Below are 12087 nucleotides of genomic sequence, written 5' to 3'. Positions count from 1 at the left end.
TTACGATCCCTAATGCTGGTAAAATCAGCCTCAGTTGGCAGGTGGTACAGTGGAGAGAAGGAAACCCCCCTCTACTTTTAGGGCAGGGAAACTGGGAGACAGAGGGCGGCAGGTGATGGGTGGAGAAATTCCCCTCCATACTTTCCGGGGAGAGGAGGCATGGTGTGCCCCACTGGATTGGATCAGTAAGAGTGGAGCAGGGGTACGGTGCATCACACAGTGGTTGATGGACAGGATCAAGCCACCTACTCGCACAGTCTGAACGAGTCAGTAGCAGCAGCTGCTCCGTAGTACGGGGGGAACACTAATGCTTAACGCACACTCAGCTGCATCAATCGCACTGATCGTATAATTGCAAGGTTTTGGCAACCGATTTTTAGAGGTGTGCAAATAATCGAAATTTCAAATACGAATCGAATATGCTTGATATTCGGTTCCTATTCGCATATGAGAATTTCCTAACATTGGCCAGTGATCATATGCAGTGCAAACTTTCATAACTTCAGCCATAGCAAAACTGCAAATTTCCTTCCAGGTGAGATATCTGAAATCTAAACGCATATTTGAAATCAGCATTCTACCGTATTTACGCGCATAATTTGCGCACTTTTTATTAAGAACTTAGGGCTCCAAGAAGAAGGTGCGCAAATTATGCAGGGATTTCGCGAGTGCGACTTTATAAACTCCGCAAAGGTCATAACGCGCAATATAAGTATAGTGTATGTTGCTGCGTATACCGTATTTAGGCGCATAATTTGCGCCCTCACATAATTTGTGCATCCTTAACTCATCACCCGGGTTTACAAAAAAATTTACTCGCATATTTTACGCACCGCGCTGCGCTAGACCACCATCATGCGTGTTTGTTCGGAAGGCTTTTTGAATCTTTTGTGCACTGGGCATTCATGGTGGTGTCAGAGGCCGCTGTTACAATCGCGGCGGCACCAGCGGCATCCCCGCTCGGAACGGCCAGCAGCGCTTCCGGGGAGGATCGGCAGCTGATAGAAGAGCCAACACCGCTACTTATTTGGCCGACGAATGCGACTCGACCGCCGGCTACGCTTTTCTTGGTGGCACTGACGGCTTGTGTTTGGTTGTTCGGTCGTGTCTTGCGATGGGATATCACAACTATACGGCAAGTTTCAAGCTGCTTGTCAGTGCCTTATCACGGCGCGGAGTGGCGAAGCCAGCGAGAATAACCGCGTGCGCACAAGTTTGCCCATAGACGACAATTGTTGTGTCGGAAAACTTGTGCGCACGTGGCTATTCTCGCTGGCTTCTCAGCTCCGCGCCGTGATAAAGCGCCGACAAGAAGTTTGGTCGACGCTTGTGTGGTACTGTTAAAGAATTGTATGGTGTGATAATTGATTTATTGATTCGTGGTTGCTCTCCCGGACGAAGTTACGAAAGCAAACTTACGGAATCCGGAACTACCGAACAACTGGCTGGGCCGCAAGCGTTGACGCTGTTTTAGCTGCTTGTTCAGCTTCTTGCATGCACCTTCATGCCATTCCGCAAACGGCCTTTCATTTATAGTGTCTTTTTTTTCGGGGGCCGGCCAGCGTAGGGTGCGGGTCCGGGTGTTGACGTATGCGCAGCAGCATGCACTATACCTATATTGCGCGTTATGACCTTTGTGGAGTTTTTCAAGTCGCGCTCGCGAAATCCCCGCGTAACTTGCGCACCGCCCTGTATGGGGCAGACTTCCTGGCAGCGCATCCCCTTCTTAGAGCCCTAATTTCTGAATAGAAAGTGTGCAAATTATGCACGTAAATACGGTACGTCAGCAGCCGGACCCGCACCCCACGCTGGAGCACTTGGTGACGAAGAGGATGAAGTATGGAAGGCCTTTCATTCTCCTGTGTGTGAAAAAAATGTTGAGTGCTCATCGCATGCAATGGAAACAGAAGCAGCACTACGCATCTGGAGCAGGACGCAGTCCTACAACATGTGGTTCACCACATTTCTTAAGTGATGGTGACAGCAAGGCATATGCTGCAGTTTCTGACGCACAGGTTTATGGGCCAATAGCAGTGACCAAAGAGGACTGCACAAACCACGTTTCTAAACGTCGTGACACTGCACTAAGGAAGTTGAAGACACCACTGCCACGTGGGCAGAAACTTGGTGAGAAGGCCATCCAGAAATTGCAAAACTATTATCTGATTGCAATAACAAGCAACCGGGGCAGTGTAAGAGGCATGTACTGTGCAATCTGGGCATCCTACCTCCATTCGTGCTCCAGCAATGGTGCAAGTAGCCACAGGTTTTGCCCTGATGGGAATGAGTCTTGGTGCAGGCAGAAGAGAGCCCAAGAGACTCCGAACGCTGCTGAATCCCTCAACAGCAAGATTTGGATGCTGTGTCCAAAGAGCCGATTTGCATCATGGGCTGCAGTGGAGACAGCCACTGCCATTGCAGTCCTGTGGTTCAACAGGGGCCACTCCAGCTTCGAAAAGGTGCTAGAAGAACTGGGAATCCTCCCTTCTAAGCAGCTGGTCAGACTCAGCTTGGAAAGTAGAACAGAGTTAAAAAGATGTCTGTCAAGCTGACTGCTGAAGCAAAGTCTCATCGCCGCAGCCAGGTGAAGCGAGCACGCACTGAGGACTCCGTTCGCAAGAACCGTGAGGGCCAAACATATGCTGCAGGAGAGTTCTTATCTTGTGGGCTAGTGGCCAACATGTTGAACTATATTGCCACCAAGTTTTATGTGATTTGAGTCAAAATTTTGGCCTCCAACATACAAATGAACTTTCAATTGAGTTTTTCTCAAATGGTGTTTTTGCCCGTTTTTGAAGTTTGTGCACACAATTTTTTCCTCTTGTACTTCTTGGATCACAATGAAATTTTGCACAGATGTTCCTTGGGATGCATAGAGTGTGGAAATCTAGTTTATATAATTAGGCTCACCATATTTTTATTAGAGCATCATACCAACAGACTGAAGTACGAAAGAAAATGACACTCTAATTTTCATGAATTTTTTGGCTGAAAAAGATGCAGACAAATATAATTTCACCTAGATTTCAACATTCTGCAGCTTGTAATGAACTACCCAGGATGTTTTAAAATACTCTGTAATAATGATTACTAATAAAAATTGTGTGGACAAAAAAGGAGCTAATTATACATTTCATTGAGAATAAAAATTGAACTTCTATAGATATAAAAAAACTGATTACATATTTAAAAACAAAAGCTCAATTTATGCCAGCTGTGCAAATTTCAGCCCTCTAACTTCATAATTAAAAAAAAAGTTTTTTCGAGGAGCCTCTCCCCTTAAATTGTCCTGAAGGAGAATAATGTAAGGCAATGTCTAGGCAAGAGTCAAGCTAATTTGAAAACTAGTGCTTTTGCATGTCATACTCTTAGAACTATTTTCTTAATTTATGGACAGATTTACACCAAATTTTAACTGTTTGTACATTTCCATGCGCTGATTCCAAAACTACAAAAAGTTTTCCCCTGCAGCAGATAGTTTCAGATTTGTCACGGAAAGTATGTGTTTTGTTTGGAGGAAGCTTGGTTAATAAAAGATCTCCTGGAGAAGGTTTCTATTTATAAATGATCTAGAGACACGAAGGAGTGCAGTAAGGCATAAATGAGCCTTCTAGGATGACTTGGTCGAAAGTTACAGCTGGTTAAACTTGACTGAGAAAAAGCTCATTTTGATGACAGACAAAGGATTTATTTTGAAACTTTTTCTAAGGAAGCTGTGGTTTAAAATTAGCATTACTACACAACCTGTGCATTTCATTTTCTAACACAAAAGGAATTGTAGTAATAGCTGATATAGAACCGGAGATATCGCTCCTCCGAAATTCTGTATGTGCCAAAAATGCAGTTTTGAGAAATAAGGGAAAAACGCTTCTGGCATATTTCTGTGGTGCCAAGGCTAACTAGAAATGATTGAAGTGTGTTCTGGCTGGTTTCCGATATGGAAGCACCATTTCCCGTCGACATAATTGCGCTTGCAACAAGGAAATTGCCGGAGAACTGATGGCATGGTGTGGAGGCTGGAACCCGAGCCGAGTGCCTTTGCACTGTGACCTCCTCGAAGTTGCGGCGCGTGATTGTAACAACGGTGCTGTGATCGCAGTCAGCCCTTAAGGGGGGACGCGGGTCTTAGAATGACCAAAATTGGCCAAAAAGTCGGTTTTGAGAAAAATGCATTTTCGAAATGTTTGTACCTTCAAGCACCTGCCCTGAAAATATTAACGCTGAATTCGATTGGGAAATACGGTAAAATCGACTTTCAAAACATAACGGGAGCCACGAAGTGCCCCGAAACGGGCAAAATTTGTTCAAACTTCCCGCGCGTGCCGCGGGCGAGCCATCCGGCCGATCGGCGCCATCTTGGGCTCGTTTTGAAGCTTGTTTCTTTGTGCGCGTTTTGCGGCATCTCAAAATGGCGTCGGTCAAGGAGAACGACCGCCCTAGCCGGTTTTGTGAAGGCCCTTTCTGGGCCGCTAATTGGCTGGAAGGCGCGCGGGCGAGGCGAGCCTCCCGTTCGAGGCCTACCATTGGCTGACGCGACCGGCACGCCATTTTTTTTTTTTTTTTGCGCGTCGTGGTTTTCGCTTTGAGCGTCTGTCCGCGTCTCTTTTTGCGCAGTGCTCGCTTAGCAATGTTTCTCGTGGCCTTTTTTGCGGTTTCTTCTTTCTTACGTTGCCTACTTTGTCAGTACAAAGTAACTGATGCCAGGAGACGCACGTTTGAAGACGACGACGCGTACTGCGTACGGGAGGGTAAAGCGTCGCCCGCCCAACACGAAGCGCGGGTCGACGTCGGACGTTCGACCGTGCCGGACGAGAGTTCGCAGCCACAGCGAGCGTCACCTGCCTCATCGCCTGCTCGACGTTTGACTGTGCCGAATGAGGATTGTTCACAGCCACAACGAGCGCCGCCTGCCTCATCGCCTGTCCGACGTTTGACTGTGCCGAATGAGGATTGTTCACAGCCACAACGAGCGTCGCCTGCCTCATCGCCTGTCCGACGTTCGATCATGCCGGGTGAGGATTGTTCGGAGCCTCAGCTAGCGTCGCCCTCCCCAACGCTTGGTCAACTTGCTCCAGAATCTGATCCCGGACCCAGCAGTTCTTGTCGACACGACACGAAGTATTACACGGCGGAGGAGATCGCCGCGCGTACGGAACACGCAGATATGATAAAGCGCGGCATGGATGCAAAGTCGGCAACGCAGCAGAAATTCGATCTTCTTAAGTGGACCTGGTGCACTCGGAAGCAGAATCGGGCACCAACTTTATCGTGGTGGACATGGCAGTGCTGAAGGACCTTTTTGCGGCGGTGAAGTGTGGCAAGTGCGGGCTGGCTACGCTCGATTTGAACAAGTCCGACAAGCAGTTTGGACTAGCAGTGAAACTGGAGGTGACGTGCTCGGTGCGCGACTATCGTGTGGCGCGTTTTTCGTCACCGAGAACTGAAGGACCTGCTAAGATCACACCTTTTGAGGTGAATATCAGGGCCTTGAAAAGCATCCAGAGCATCGGAAAAGGAGTCACGGCCCTCTCAGATTTTTGTGCTGGAATGAACCTTTCACACAGAGGTCTCCACCACAAAACGTTTCAAACTCATCTAAGAAAAGTGGTCGAGGTCTGTGAGGGCACTGCAGCAGCCTCTGAAGCTGCTAGTGTGAGTATTATCAAGGATGTTTACAAAGACCTTTCGCTGGAGCCAAGAAACATTGACGTTATCTTTGATGGCACGTGGATGACCAGAGGGTGGTCATCACATAATGGAGTGGGCTGCATCATTGAAATGTACACCGGTTTGCTGATTGACCACGTCGTTCTATCTAACTTCTGTCTCGGTTGCGCCATCGGTCCCAAACCTTCCGATGAAGGATATGAAGACTGGGTCTCGGAGCACGAGTGCCAAAAGAACATTGACTGCAATGCAGGGCGAATGGAAGTGGAGGCAGCCCTTATGATGTTTAAGCGCTCACTCTCCAAACAAGGGCTGCGCTACACAACAGTGCTTTGTGACGGAGACAGCCGCACATTCCATGCCTTGAAGGAAGAAAACGTGTATGGGTTTGTCCCCATTGAAAAAAAGGACTGCCTTAACCATGTGCACAAGTGCATGGGCACTGCACTACGAAGCTTAGTCGACAGGAAAAAGGCACAGGGCGAAGCACTCGGGGGCAGAGGGAAGCTGACCCAAGAAAAAATTTTAAAAATCACAAACTACTATGGGTACGCCCTTCGTAGCCATACACATGATGTGCCAGAAATGAAGAAGGCAGTCCAAGCCACGCTTCGACACATGTCCTCGACAGACAGTGCGCCCGACCATAGCTTGTGTCCAGATGGCCGAAGCTCATGGTGCAAATACAATCGTGCTATTGCTAATGGTGAAGAGGCTCCTGCTCACAAAGACGCTTTGCCAGACTCTGTTCGCACAGCACTGGAGCCAGTGTTTGCTCGACTTAGCGATGATGCCTTGCTGGAGAGGTGTGCCGATGGCAAGACACAAAATTCGAGCGAGTGCCTGCACTCTGTGATCTGGACACAAGCATCCAAAAATAATCATGCATCTTTACTCAGCGTGACTAGAGCAGTTGCTGAAGCTGTTGCAGTATTTAATCAAGGCAGGAGGAAAACCAATGAGAGCGTGGCTTTGGGCCTCGGCTACACTCCAGGCTGCAACCTCCTTCGGCGCAGCCTTGAAAAGGACCAAGGAAGGCTGAACAAGTCAACGACAGCTTTTTTAAGCAATAATGCAGACAAAAAAAAGGCTCTCTAGGAAGCACAAAGGAAACAGGTCTCCAAACTATAGCCCCGGACAGGTGTAGACTACCAACAAGAAACACTCCAGAATACAGCTCGGAACAGGTGCAAATCACCGTCATCATGGACGAGAACTGTTCAGTTACCAAGCTTTTGCAGCCCTCATGCTGTAACTGGCAAGACAGTAATAAAGTATTGCCACTGTCTTGGTTATATTTCAAGTCCACAAATTTTGCTGAATTCCTACTAGCATATGCTATCCAGACATCAGTTTGTCTGTGATATCTTCGGTCTTAGTTGACATATTTAGAATCCGAAGACAGTTTTGGAAATGGGAAGAACGTGTCATTTTTGGTGGGAAATATCACAGTGAAGCTACCGACCATTCATCTTATAACATATGGTCAAACTTCAAATGCATTTTTCTCAGTTTCATATTTTTGGTCGATCTCCTCAGCCTTACGCAGGATTTTGATAACTTCATTTTGTCTCACAAGAATAACTTTGGTACCATTTTCTTCGGAGAGAAATAAGGTACCCGATGACATTCTTACTTTTTTTGTTTAGACCACGCATAAATGGCAGTTTACGATTATTTTAACGAGTTGCAGTGTCAAATACTGCGACCTTTTACTCTTGACATAATATATCAGGATGACATGCCTTTAGAGAAAAACGAAGAATGTCATCGGGTATGGGAACTCTCTGGTTATTAATTCATGTAATTAAAAGCAACAAAACTCAATGGGAAAGTTCATTATTACTCCGTAAGAAATTACCTAATTATGCTGTAGACTTTGTACAGTAACTTTTGATCTAAGACCACCAGCTCAATTATGATTACATTTTTGGAATCGGAAGAGAAAAACGCATCTGTGTGCAAAATTTCATAAGATTCTAGCCATAAATAAAAATAGTTTTAAGACCCTCGTCCCCCGTTAACAAACGATACATGCTCATTTGCTCATCTTGCCCCTCAAAACATTTAGAAGCAAGTTTATTCTGCCAAGGCTTCCGATTCCACACGTCGCGGAATGCCATTTCGCGACCGACGCCGACGCCGCGCTATTAGTGTTACCGGAAAGTTCGATCTGTCGCACCGGTGCTGGCTGTCTACGAAAGCTGCTTAGGTATCACTTCTTCATCTGCACAATCACGAACGCGGCAGGAATCACCCTGATCACTCCTTATTAATCAGCCACCGCAAAGCGTCATCACCAATTGTAGATAAAGGCACGCGATGATTCAGCGTACCCAACACGCTTTGGATCTGTACCTTTTGCTCCCTCAGGATTACTCTTCGCTGCCGGTTGCGGCGTTATCGGGCCATCGCTGATTGTAGACACCAGGATGCGACGATGCAGCATACCCAGCGTGCTTCGGATCTCTATCTTTCGCTTCCTTTTAGTGCTTTCAGCCTATGACTTGCGCAAATCGAAATATTTTGCACTCAGCGGCCAACCAACCGCACGTGGCCATAGAGTGGGACAGCACGATTTACTTAAAATGGCGCCGGGCTGCAAGTGGTAGACGCTGCCAGCCAACCAAATCGCCATTTTGGTCACATGATTTGGAACACCAATAGCAGCGCGCGTTTTGTTCAATTTTGTTTGCTTGTTTATTGCTTCCAGGGCTTGCTCATCACTGCCAACCGGAATATCAAAATAGCCTGAATAATGACCTTTCAAAAGAAAACAAAAAGGCGCCGGCGGAGCACGTATTTCTCGAACTGCGGGCGATCAATGTTCGGTGCAATTAGACCTCAATTTAAAGAGCCGCGCATGCGGTTTCACATCTTTGGAACACTATAACACATGAATTGGGCGGTATTTTTCAACGAGAATTTGTAGACAGATGCGCAGTGACCTCAGGATCGCGAAAATGAAATGATAAAAAAATCCGTTTTTTTTACCGATTTTCAGCTGCAAAGAGGCATGTTAAGGGGGGACATGGGTCTTTGAGAAAAAATTTTTAATATTGAAGTTATTGCCATGAAAATTTGTAGGTACATATATTTCAGCATGCTGATCTCAAATATGAAATTCGTTCCTACAATTTTTTTTTTCTTTCTATTGTATGTAGTTTTTTATGAGAAGAGCTTCTGACAGGGTTTTAGAGAAAGCTGCTGAACAGATTCTCATTATCTGTATGTGGCTAGATTCTAGAAGGATCAAGAATTGCAACAAGGGTAATAGCATGTTTCTAGCTCTTCTAGTTCAAAAGTTGTGGTCATCCAAAGTTGTGGTTGAAGAACTGAAATTTTAGTTAACGTTAATTTTCGCAAATAACAAATTTGTGTTTACACCTAGCTACCATCTGAAACCGTTATTGCACTCACCACCTATTTAGCTACTAAACGACACAAAATTTACCAAAATCTGATGAGCAGAAGCAGAGATAGGCTTGACAGTAGACTGCCATGTGACTAAAATAATCGAACTGAGAAAATTGCAAAAAACGAATTACAACGCTTTCAATGCTTTCTTTATGCACAATTGTGCAAAAAAAGTAGCGTCTAGGTTCAGAATGCCCCAGGCGAGTAATGTTCATCAGTTTTTCTTTGGTGACGTCGCTTTGCGGCAAAGATGAAGCAGGATGAGGCTGCACGCTTCCGCTCGGAGCCTATAGCTCGGCGAGAGTCTTTCTCCTGTGCCCTCTGGCTGGCTATGTGGTTTTATTCCACTTGGAGCTCTTGCAGAATGCGTGACGCAGCCTCCTGTGTCCCAGAATTAAACCGCATGACTGCCTCAGCGACAGCCCCTTCAACAGATATCAGCGAAGCATGCTTTCATCAAGGACCAAATCACTGAATGCAGTGCCTCATTTGCATTCTGCGTTGTCCTCGCTGGCATCTGCTGAGTAAGACTTAGTGTGCAAGGCGCTTGTACACAGGTAGCAATGCTTGGCTGACGTAGTCAGGCAGGTTGTAACGGTGTTTCGCTGGCTGCTGTCCCCTTGCAATCGCAGCATTCTGTTTGCACCACGAGTTGGTGCCTTGTGGGCATAGGCCATGGTTTGGGCACTTGTCGGTTGACGTCACATGATAATATGTGGCTATTACTGCCCGATGCATTTGCTCAACATTGCCTGCATTATATTTTAGTGCCCAACCATAGTAATTGCTGAATTTGGTGATAAGGTCTGCAGTCAGTCGACCTTTACCACTCAGCCTTTCACAATTCTCTGCTTTGTGCTTTTGGAGAAGATTGCGCAAAGCACTGCCCATCCGCTTTTGTACATGATTTGTACAATGTTCTTTTTCAACTGGTATAAAACCATATACCTTTGCTTCCTCTACCGCACGAAAATGCTTGCTACCTCCATCGCAGAGCATTGTGGTGTAGCGCAGGCCGTGCCGCTCCAATGATCGTTGGAAGAGCATCAGAGCTGCATCCACCTCCATCTGCCCGGATTTTGAATCTGTATTCTTTTGGCATACATGCTGTGCCTTCTATGCGTTGTACTGGGGGTCCTCCTCTTTGGGTGCATTTTTGCAGCCAAGGCAGTAGTTGCACAGCACTACATAGTCTAACACATAGCCTGAAAAAAGCTCTAGGACAGAGCCCACACCAATGTGGGACTGGTGCCCTCTCGTCATCCACGTTCCATCGAAACAGACTGCGATATTTCCGGGATTACCAAAATTCAGTTCTCTGTATAGTTCTTTCACTGAGGAAGCACAATCAGTCAGCACACTTTCAACAGCTAGCGTCGCGGCTGGCTTCAACTTAGACTTGAGGTGTGCTTGGTGGGTCTTGATGTGAAGACCCCTGTGGGAGATTCCCATGGTTGAAAAAAAGTCATTCAGTGCTGTTTGGCCGTTCCCTGTAGTTAGCGCAGCCCGGGCAGCAAGAATATTTACCTGGAAGGGATTGCACTTTGTGCTTCCAGGTAGATGCTGGGAACTCCACTCGCGCACGACATCGCCGCAAACAGAACACTCCAAGCACAACTGTACAGCAACACCGTATTCGTGAGTGCTTTTCTGGATGGACATGTCGCCACCGCACTGGCGGCACACGGTTTTTTCGAGCAGCCGGTTGATTGGTGACAGATCGACGATCGAGTACTTTGCCGCTGCCATCGCCGCCGGGCCTGTGTCGCCTCTCTCAGTGCAAAGAGCCTGCAGCTTGCGCTCGGTCGCAGATATAGAAGAGAGCTCTGAAATTCGGGCGTCAGCTCGTTCTTATAGTCGCTCCAAGTCTTGGGGGCTCATAAACGTCGTGTCGACGCGCGTTCGTTGCTGGCGGCCACCCGTGTCATCGGAATCGGCCGCGGAGACGCCCGTCGCGACACTTTCAACTGCCTCGCTTCGATCACCTGCTTCGAGAGCGCACGGACGACCTTCCACTGCATCCTTATGCTTGTTAGAAGGCTTTTTACGCCTTTTACCGAACTTGTGCGCACTGCGGAACTTTCGGTACGGTGGAGACATAGCTCTCTTCCGAAATCAGGCTGAGACTTGTTCAAAATGGCGTCGCGTCCGTTGGCAGCGCGGACCCTAACAAAATAGCGCGGGCCAATGAGCTGCGCCGGTTTTGACACGTGACGGGCAATGACCAATGGCACAGTGAGATTCCATCTTTCCTTTTTTTCTTTTTATGGCTAACAAAGCGACGCTGCGCGTGCAGCTCCGATAGAGAGAAAGAGGAAGAGACGCTCTTTCAAACGAGACCAAGATGGAGGCTTTCCGGCGCGTCATTTGAAAATGGTGCGCGGCACAAAATGAGCATTTTTGAGGTTCTTTCGCGAGACTTTCGGTCAGAATACTCCTGTTATTTGGCTTTTTCTGAAAAACTATGGGTTTCTCCGGTTTGAAACTTCACCCACATATAGAGAATGACCTCATGGTCACGAATAATCCAAAATTGAAAAACTGGTTTTTTTTCGAAATTTTTCGACCGCAATGACCCGCGTCCCCTCTTAATGGCCTTAAAACTGTCCTTTTCCCCCCAAAAGTCGGCATTTTTTTAATGCGCTTCAAAGACCCGGTAGCGTCACAGTCGCTTGGCAGCCTCCGCATGCGCGACACGCACTCCAAAACGTCACAAATCTCAGGACTCCGCTTTGTCTGCAAATAGTGCTATCGACAGCACAAGCAGCAGAGAGACTGAAGATTCTGCCTTTGTGTCGGAATTCCGTTCCAACACTGACGACGACGGAAACCAGCCTGGAACACAAGCGGCCATGCTCCAGTGCCCAACTATAGGGTTTCCAGTTATTGTTTGGGAGCAAGAATACTATTCAAGATAAACCTCTTATTTTATTCTCAGACACTGGCCAACAGAATGTCAGAAATTTTCCATATTTTTTTTTCTTTAGACACAAGCGAGTCTTT

General features: G+C 47.0%; 1 protein-coding gene across 1 annotated transcript in view; it reads right to left on the bottom strand.

Annotated features, from left to right (window-relative positions):
* The window catches only part of LOC144115951 (bromodomain-containing protein 4-like), a 153515-nt gene that overhangs the window by 18543 nt on the left and 122885 nt on the right, over positions 1-12087 (bottom strand).

Source organism: Amblyomma americanum, chromosome 1 (genome assembly GCF_052857255.1).
Source record: "Amblyomma americanum isolate KBUSLIRL-KWMA chromosome 1, ASM5285725v1, whole genome shotgun sequence".
NCBI lineage: Eukaryota > Metazoa > Arthropoda > Arachnida > Ixodida > Ixodidae > Amblyomma > Amblyomma americanum.
This window is presented reverse-complemented; position numbering and strand designations above follow the sequence as displayed.